Raw genomic sequence first — 9,807 nt, 5'->3', positions numbered from 1 at the left:
CAACAATCCAGATCTTGATGAGCATCAAAAGAAAAATAATAAAATTATAGCTGTCACAATTGGCAATACTTTAAACTCAGCAAGGTCATCTAAGGGAAAACCCAAGGACAATTGAAGTTCCTAGTTTAAGGCAAAAGTCTGACATGGGACATACCTCTGCCAAGCCTCTGCCTGGGCCTTGCTCTGAGTATGAAGCAGCCAATGTACCTGACTCATGGTGTTAGAGAGTTAATTGTCCCTGCTCCAGTGAAGAGCTAAACCAACTAAAATATTCATTTTCTCCTCTGACAATTGAAGAGTCCCAAGGAAACCCACAGTGTCCCTGTCCATGAAAATCACCATTACCTTTGAAAAACTCTGGGTAATGCTGGATGATATGAATGAGCCAATTCAATGCATTCTGCTTTGACTTCCTTCTCTGGAACACTTGCCTCTAGATCTATAGTCATAGTTGGAGCTGAGGAAACCTCAAGTCAGAGATTCTTTACTCCTGCTCTGACATGCCACTTTGAAGGCCAAATGTTTAACCATGAGTTTCTAATTGTCACAGAGTTTCTTAATCCTTTGCTAGGAAGGCATTTTCTAGAAAAATTGAGGAGAATTCTCAAAGTCTGACAAAGGCTAAAATGCATTTTATCTGTTCGAACACTAGGTCTTCTGGATCACATTAGTCAACAGGTAATTTCTGATGTATGATATAATAGAATAACTTATTTGCAAAAACACTTCTTTATGTATCATAAAATAGTGAAGTCATTTGGTGTGTCTTGACACAAAGTCTGGGAAATTAACTGCACATTGGCATACTTTTCAAAAATGTTAGATGGGTGACTACTGGATGGCCACAATGCCTGTGAGCAAAATAAGTTATAGCTATGCTAACAGAGGAAGCTGTAAAATTAACTTTAGGACACAGATTAGAAGTCCTAACACTCAATCATGTCAGGGATATTCTGGAGACAAAAGTTTACTTGTGGTTTACAGGGAAACAGCTTTCCAAATATCAAGGAATGCCCTTAGACGTACTTTAGGTTGTTATAAAATCTTTCACTATTATTAATTCTGCCTTTTGTATGCTTACAGGCCCAGAAGTTATTCACACTTGTGGACAAGTGATTTCCCATACTTATGCAAGCAGGCAAGACATCAGTGACCTGCCCCCTTTAACATCCTGAGGAAGTTACTGATGAAAGTAGTTTTGACCAAAAAAGGCACCAAAAGGCAAGTTACACAGTTGTCAATTCTTAAGTGGTCCTTAGAGCAAAATCATTCTTCCAGAGATCTTTGCTCAAAAAGCAAAGCTAATACTCTTACTTGGGCATTGATACTAAGAAAACACAAAAAGCTAAATATATATGCTCCAAGCTAAATATATAAACTCCAAATATGCCTTTTGTTGCTACATGTCCATTCAGCAATCTGGACAGAGTCTTTTTAACTAATAAACGATCACTTATAAAGTGCATGTTATAAAAATCCTACACAGGAAATGTTCATTAGAATTTTCACAGAACTAAGAATAAAGATATTTCTGAGAATCTCTGCTTCTTTAGAAAACAAGATTCTAGTAATTCTCTGCATGCAGAGCAGTAAAATCACTAATGAATGTAATACACTACAGCTTCAATAAGGATCTGTATTTGGGTCCAATATTTTATTATATTTTATTATTTTATTATTATGTGGGTGACCTTCCTAAAGCATTGGCTCTCAAGGTCTTAATAATTTATCTAAATATTTTCTTTGCTATATCTTGTCCTCCAAAAGAAGCTTGGATACCTGAGCTATTTCTCATATTTAGATTCTACATCCTTAGCACAATAAAAAAGTTACTTTATTTCTTCTATTAAACCGATAGATTAATAGTCAATACTTCTTTTCTCAGTATCTTATAATAGTTCTCTTCAATCTAATCAGTAAGCCACTAGACTCCAAGGTAGTTAGAGAGCATCTAATTCTCAGTAGATAGAGTCTACTGCTGCTTCCAGGTTAATGAAGACATAGAAAACAGAGTCCTTCTTATATCCAGAACATATAAAGAATTGAAAAACATCAAACCCCCCAAATTCAAAGATGCTCTCCAAAAATGGGCATCTGAGATGAACACACAGTTCTCAGATGAAGATATACAAATGGCAAATAAATACATGAACAAATGTTTGCCATCACTGGTCATTCGAGAAATGCAAATTAAAACAGCATTGAGATTTCATCTCACTCTGGAAAGAATAGCTGCCATCAAGAAATCAACTGATAACAAATGTTGGTGAGGCTGCAGGGAAAAAGGAACACTGCTCCACTTTTGATGGGAATGTAGACTGGTGCAGCCACTATGGAAATCAGTATGGAGAATTCTCAGAAGACTAAGATTGGAAGTTATGTTCAATCCAGCTATTCCCCTCCTGCATGTTTTCCCAGAAAAACTGAAAAGATCATGTCACAGTGATATATGTACACTCATATTCATAGCAGCACAATTTGTAATAGCTAAATCTTGGAAACAACCAAAATTCCCATTAACTGGAGAATGGATGAAAAAGATGTGGTATTTTTATACAATGGAATATTTCTCAGTTATAAAAAAGGATGATTTTGAGGCTTTCATAGGTAAATAGAGACAACTTGAGACTATCCTAATAAGTGAAATAAATAAGAAACCTATTTATAAATATCACATTGTGTCTCTAGTGTAAAAAGTAATAAGAAAAGTAGGAGTAATAAAACCCAAAATGTGCAATTGCTATTGTAAAAAAGAGAGGAAAGTTCTCTAAAGGATATAACTGCATGTATGTTTAAGTGTGTAGGGTTGATAACCATATTACTAAGTTTTTGTTGGATCATTGAACAGAACTGTTTGCAGTCTCACTGTTTGAATGTCCACTATGTATGCTTTACTTTTGTAACTTGAACAACTATTTCTAAGATGGCAATATGTAATCTATTAACTAGTGATTACCTACTGTTTATTTTTTTAAACTCTGTATTATTTCTACCCTTTTTCTATTTTTCTTTTTTTTTCCTCTTTAAATAAAATTTTTTTAAAAAGGTCAGTGTCTTTCAGTCCCTCAGCAACCCATAAAGAATTATGCCGATATGTGACTTTCAGGTGAAAATGAGAGGAAGGTAGGGCATGGCTAAAACTGAGCAAGAAAGGAGGCATAAAAAGATGCCAGGACACATACACAGAGGAGTTCTCAAAACTGTGCACATGAACTTCTCATGAAAACTTAAGCAAGTTTTCCATGAGATGGACTAGACTTTGCATCAGTCTAAGGTCTGAGTGCTACAAAAGGGGCAGTCCATATTAAGTTTTTGTCACTGTATTCTCTCTTGCATTGTAAATACTTTTATGGTATAGGGTTTACTTCTTTTGCTACTTTCAGTTGGCCCAAACTTGCTCTACAGAGACTATTTCTTTTCCTACTTTTAATAAAATGACGTCATCATTAAAAAGTAAATAAGTAGCAAAGAATAATACTATTACAGTAATAAGTCGATACATTTCAGTAATAACATTTACAATAAACTACCTCAATTTCCCAATCAAAGGAACAACTTTCTAGAATGGATCAGAAAAGAAAACACAAAAGTATGATGCATACAAAAAATTAATCCAAAATGAATTTATAAATTTCAAAGGATGGAATAAGTATTCCTTGCATTGGGAACGCAAAATCAATCACAAGTATCTTATTTTCAGACAAAGAAGACTTACATCAAAAACAGATCAGATTAGATAAAAAAGGTCAATACATACTGCTTAAAGACAAAACTCAATAAAAGGTAACAATAATAAACATATATGTGCTGCACACCAAACTTCATGAAACAAATACTGCTATATGTGAGATAAGTCATACATGAACAAAAGTTTATGTAGAGGCCCAATACCCCATTTTCACAAATGGACATATTGACTAGACAAAAAAAAACCACAAAATACCAAAGTTGAGCCAAACCTCCAAACAAATGGACTTAATAAATAACTGCAGAATGTGCCACCCAAGAACAACAGAATACATATTGTCCTTAGCAGTACATGGAGCTATCACACAAAAGATGACATAACGACCAATAAACTATGTTTACGTAAATGTAAAAAAAATCAAAATTATCCCAAGCATATTACCAGATCATAGAACAATGAAATTAGAAATCAATGGCAAAAGAAATGATGGATATTTTACAAACACATGAAAATTAAACTATACAAACTTAATAATCAGTGGGTCACAGAATAAATTAAGGAAGAAATGAATTCCAGTAATGAAGCAATCTCCATACAACAAACCAAAATATGTGGGACACAATGAAAGAAGTCTTGAGAGAGAAATTTGTAGCTGTGAATGCTCACATCAGAAAAACAGTGAATCTAAATAAAAGTCTAGTGATACACCTCAAGGTCCTAGACAAACAAGAAAAATGTATTTTCAAAGTTGGTATAAGAAGGAAATTATGAAGATCAGAGCAGTAATTAACGACATATATGCATCCAAGCTTGTAGCTGCACAATTTATAATCACCAGATATTGGAAACAATGCTAGTTAATACACCAACTAAGAAACAGATTTTTTTTAAAAAAAGATGTAGTATTTTTATACAATGAATACTACTCACCCATAAAGAATGATAAACTTGAGGTTTTTACAGGTAAATAAATGCAACTAGAAACCATACTTACAAGTGAAATAAATCAGACTTGCATGTGTAAACACCATATTGTCTCACTAGTGTAAGAATTTGAAAGAGTAAGATGCAAATGTTACAGTAGATATAGTAAAAGGCACAGAAATTCCTAAGAGGGAAGCTATTGTTAGACGAATTGTGCATGCTTGTATCTGGTAACATGAGTATCTATTTTGAAGATAACAATATGCATTGTTAAACTCCTATCATCTTGGTTTGAAATCCTACATTGCTATTGTTTGTTGTTGTTGTTGTTGTTGTCATTTTGCTTTGTTTTTGTTTGTTTGCTTCTTAATTTTTCTGTTTTTCTCTTTAAAATAAAAAATAAATTAGTTAATTAAAATGAGAATAAAGAACAATTGTTATAATCACTATTTGAATCAATGAATTGAAGGCCCAAAATAGTGAGCAAAATAGACAAACTCACAGCCAACCTTATAAAAAAGGTAGAAAATTACAAAATATATAAGAAATTAAAGATGAAAATGGTTAAATTACAGTGGGCAATGCTGAAATCCAACTTATTAATAACAACTTTTTAAACTCATATCCCAATAAGTTGGAGAATCCCAAAGACATGTATAGATTCCTTAATTAATATGAGCTAATAAACCTGAGCAAAGAAGATTAATAAAAATGCCTAAATAATACATTAACAGGCAATGAAATTAAAACAATAATAAGAAACCTACCAATGAAAAAACATTCAAGACTAGAGAGATTTGCTGCTAAATTCCACAAGAACTTCTGGGAAAATACAATGCTAAAACTCCTCAAACTGTTAGAGAGATTGAAAGGTAAGCAATACTTTTAATGTCATTCCTGGAAACTAGCATTACTCTGAATCCAAAATCAGATGAAGATGAAACCAAAAAACAGAACTATAAATCAATTGCTTTAATGAACATAAACACAGACATTTTCAATGGAAAACCGGTGAAGAGAATGCAGCAAATCATCAAAAAGATCATACATCATGACCAAGTGAGAGTGATTCCAAGCATGCAAGGATGTATCAACATACATAAATCAATAAATGAAATATAGCACACAAACACAAACAAGGAAAAATCATATGACCATCTACATAGATGCAGGAAAACTCTTTAATGAAATCCAAAACTCAGTATACGTATCCATGTGATGGCCTGAAACCAACTCTGCATCCATAGATTTCACATCTTAGCCACAGCTATCCACCAACTGCAAGTCAGTCCTGCATTTTGTTTTCTTCACTCCAGGGCAGCAGATATGCCAACCACATGACCAACCTGATTATAAACGGGACCAGTGCCTAGAAAAAGCATGTAAACCTGGAGGGTTTGCAGATCCAGACATTCAGACCTGACCACAGCACTAGACCCAAGAAAAGCCCATGGTTATTTCTCCATTTGGCTCCTTCATGTCACACTAGACTTGAAGAACAAAACCAGTGCAGTTCCCATCATGTAGTAGGAGAATGTTTAATCGGTTGGCATTTGGGGAAGGAATAAGTTGTTTAATACTGAACCACAGGAGTCGAGGAAGTGGCTGGAACACATTGGGGAGACCGGGCTGCGGCGGCGGTGTTGGAGACGATATCCTTGAAAGTGACCAGGGCGGCAGCAGGCATGGTACTAGCAGAGCTATATGTGTCGGATCGAGAGGGAGATGATGCCACAGGAGATGGAACCAAGGAGAAACCATTTAAAACAGCTCTAAAGGCTTTGATGACAGTAGGAAAAGAACCATTTCCTACCATTTACGTAGATTCACAAAAAGAAAATGAGAGGTGGGACGTTATTTCTAAATCACAAATGAAGAACATTAAAAAACTGTGGCATAGGGAACAAATGAAGACTGAATCCCAGGAGAAGAGAGAGGCAGAAGATAGTTTGCGAAGAGAAAAGAACCTGGAAGAAGCCAAGAAGATATCCATCAAAAAGGATCCAAGTCTGCCATAGCCAAAGTGTGTGAAAATTGGTGCATTAGAAGGCTATAGAGGCCAAAGAGTAAAGGTGTTTTGGCTGGGTCCATAGGCTTCGTAGACAAGGAAAGAATTTAATGTTCCTGGTGTTGCGAGATGGTACGGGTAATCTTCATTGTGTCTTGTCAGATGATTTGTGTCTGTGTTACAATGGAGTAGTCTTGTCCACCGAGAGTAGTGTTGCAGTTTATGGAACACTGAATCTTACCCCAAAGGGCAAGCAGGCTCCAGGGGGCCATGAGCTGAGCTGTGACTTCTGGGAGCTCATAGGCTTGGCCCCTGCTGGAGGAGCTGATAACCTGATCAACGAGGAGTCTGACGTTGACGTCCAGCTCAACAACAGGCACATGATGATCCGGGGAGAAAACATGTCCAAAATCCTGAGAGCACGTTCTGTGATCACCGCCTGCTTCCGAGAGCACTTCTTTGACAGGGGCTACTACGAAATGACCCCTCCAACACTGGTGCAGACGCAGGTGGAAGGTGGCTCCACACTCTTCAAGCTGGACTACTTTGGGGAAGAGGCATTTCTGACTCAGTCCTCTCAGTTGTACCTGGAGACCTGCCTTCCCTCGCTAGGAGACGTGTTTTGTATTGCACAGTCATACAGGGCAGAACAGTCCAGAACACGAAGGCACCTGGCTGAGTACACTCACGTGGAAGCAGAGTGCCCTTTCCTGACCTTTGAGGACCTCCTGAACCGATTGGAAGACTTGGTTTGTGACGTCGTAGATAGAGTCTTAAAGTCGCCAGCAGGAAGCATAGTGTCTGACCTCAATCCGAACTTCAAGCCCCCCAAACGGCCTTTCAAAAGGGTGAACTACACAGATGCTATCGCGTGGCTGAAAGAACACGATGTAAAGAAAGAAGATGGGACTTTTTATGAGTTTGGAGAGGATATCCCGGAAGCTCCTGAGAGACTGATGACCGAAACCATTAATGAACCAATCTTGCTGTGTCGATTTCCTGTGGAGATCAAGTCCTTCTATATGCAGCGATGTCCTGAGGACCCCCGTCTTACTGAATCAGTGGACGTGTTGATGCCCAATGTTGGTGAGATCGTGGGAGGCTCCATGCGTATCTGGGACAGTGAAGAAATCCTGGCAGGTTATAAAAGGGAAGGCATTGATCCCACTCCCTACTACTGGTACACAGATCAGAGAAAATACGGTACATGCCCTCACGGAGGATATGGCCTGGGCTTGGAACGATTCCTGACGTGGCTCCTGAACAGATATCACATCTGAGATGTGTGCTTGTACCCTCGGTTTGTCCAGCGCTGCAAGCCATAGTTGGTTTCTCTCAAATGTGCAGGAAAAAATATGATTCATGAAAAGAACAGATTGCCTCTTTAAAAGAAAAAAAGGACAAAGGCCAAAATTTTCTCTTCATTGTTCTCTTAGAGTGTATCTGTTTCTGTCTTGTCTTTTTATTCCCACTTTGATAAAAGGAGTGTATATTACTGGAATATCAAGTGACATTGATTATCATTATAAGTGAAATTATGTGTTACCAAGTTTGTGGAAATGTATGGCAGAAAACTCAGAAGTTGTACATACATTTCAGCATTTTATCCAGTTATATGATATAATCATTGTGTTTAGCATACATCACATTATTAAATGTCATACATAATTAAATAGTTGTCAGTTATGGTCTGAAAAAAAAAATACTGAACCACAGAACAATTGTTCTTCAGTGTTTCCAGTGTTACTTACCCCTATCGAATGGATGAGAGACAGTCGTGGGACACAGCTGTAGATAAGATGCAATTTAGATACAGGCCCCATGAGAAGTTTAAGCTCAAGCCAGAAAGAAATAGGCCCCAACTTCCTTGGTGAGAAACCAGGTCAACTATATGCTGCTTTCATAGGCAGCTGTGTCAGACAGTTTTGGAATTCATCTAACAGTGTGCTTTAACCCCCACCCCACTGCCTACATCCAGTAGACATGAAGGTTCTTACTGCTTTTCCCATCTTTCAACATGGGCAATGTCATACCCTGGCTTGGACAGTCACCACAGTCTGGGGCATATTGAAAGAAGAATTTCTGGATAAAACCACCCAAACAGCTATGTGGAAACATTGGGACCTGATGTATTCAAAATCACCAGATCTTGGAAATGAGCCATACATTCAAAAATAGAGATAAATTGAGTTTTTGTGTGTGGAGGGGGGTGTTGACTTTTCTCTTCTCTTTTCTCTTTTTGGGGTAGATTTTTGTTTGTTTCTTTATTTTCTCCTTTCAAATATTTCTTTTCCTATTTTTTCTTTATTTTCCTCTCTGTGCTTCTTTCTGCTTTTTCTTGTTTATATCTTGTTAGCTTTACATTTATATTTTATTTATATCTTGTTATCTAATACAGTCAATTTTATTTTAATTCACGATGACCCTTTATCTCACTTTTGTCTCCTTTTTCTCATTTTCCATGGTTAGCTGTACAAAATTTACTTTAGTAATACTTTGGTTCTCTACTCACTCTACTTTTACTAGTATAATAATTAAGCTTTATGATTCCTTACATAGTCAGGTAACTATCTTATTACTGTTGAATATTGTTCTATCCTTAGTACAGGTATAATTGTGCATTTGATAGATATTAACTCTACATAAATAGTTGGTTTATTAAGATACTTTTCGCATTTCTGGGACAAAGTACCTGATAGCCACATGTTAAAGGAGGAAAGGTTTAGTTCAGGTCACAGTTAGTAGAGTTTTCATTCGACCATAGTTAGCTGGATTGAAGGCAGGTTGACATAACAGAGGAGCATCACAGAGGAGAAACAGTTCATGGTGTGGGAGGCAGAAAGCAGCAAGCAGCAGCAGCAACAGCTTGCCTTCCGTCTTTTTACCCATCGAAATTACAAGATTTTTGGGTGTTGCCATCCATATCCAGTGTGAGGCTTCTGTCTTCAACCAATCCATACAGCACCACCCATAACTATATCAACTCTAATCAGTGGACTAATTTAGTACCACACACCATAAATCCTAGTGTCACACACCCTGAATCCAGCAATCTCCCTAAAGCCCCACCTATGAAATTTTGGGGAGACATCTAGACACAAATCATAACAGATTGTTTTAGTGGTTATACTATAACTACAGATCTCTTTGTATGGTTAAGTGTGCTACATAATTGACCATTACAATA

The 9,807-nt window shown here is 36.9% G+C and overlaps 1 pseudogene; it reads left to right on the top strand.

Moving 5' to 3' along the window:
* Window positions 1–6,207: 6,207 nt before the first annotated feature.
* On the top strand, window positions 6,208–8,323 carry LOC100724760 (asparagine--tRNA ligase, cytoplasmic-like; annotated as a pseudogene).
* The last annotated feature ends 1,484 nt before the right edge of the window (window positions 8,324–9,807 follow it).

This window comes from Cavia porcellus, unplaced genomic scaffold, assembly GCF_034190915.1.
Source record: "Cavia porcellus strain 051 isolate PalLab524CR breed Dunkin Hartley unplaced genomic scaffold, mCavPor4.1 scaffold_3, whole genome shotgun sequence".
Lineage (NCBI taxonomy): Eukaryota > Metazoa > Chordata > Mammalia > Rodentia > Caviidae > Cavia > Cavia porcellus.
This window is presented reverse-complemented; position numbering and strand designations above follow the sequence as displayed.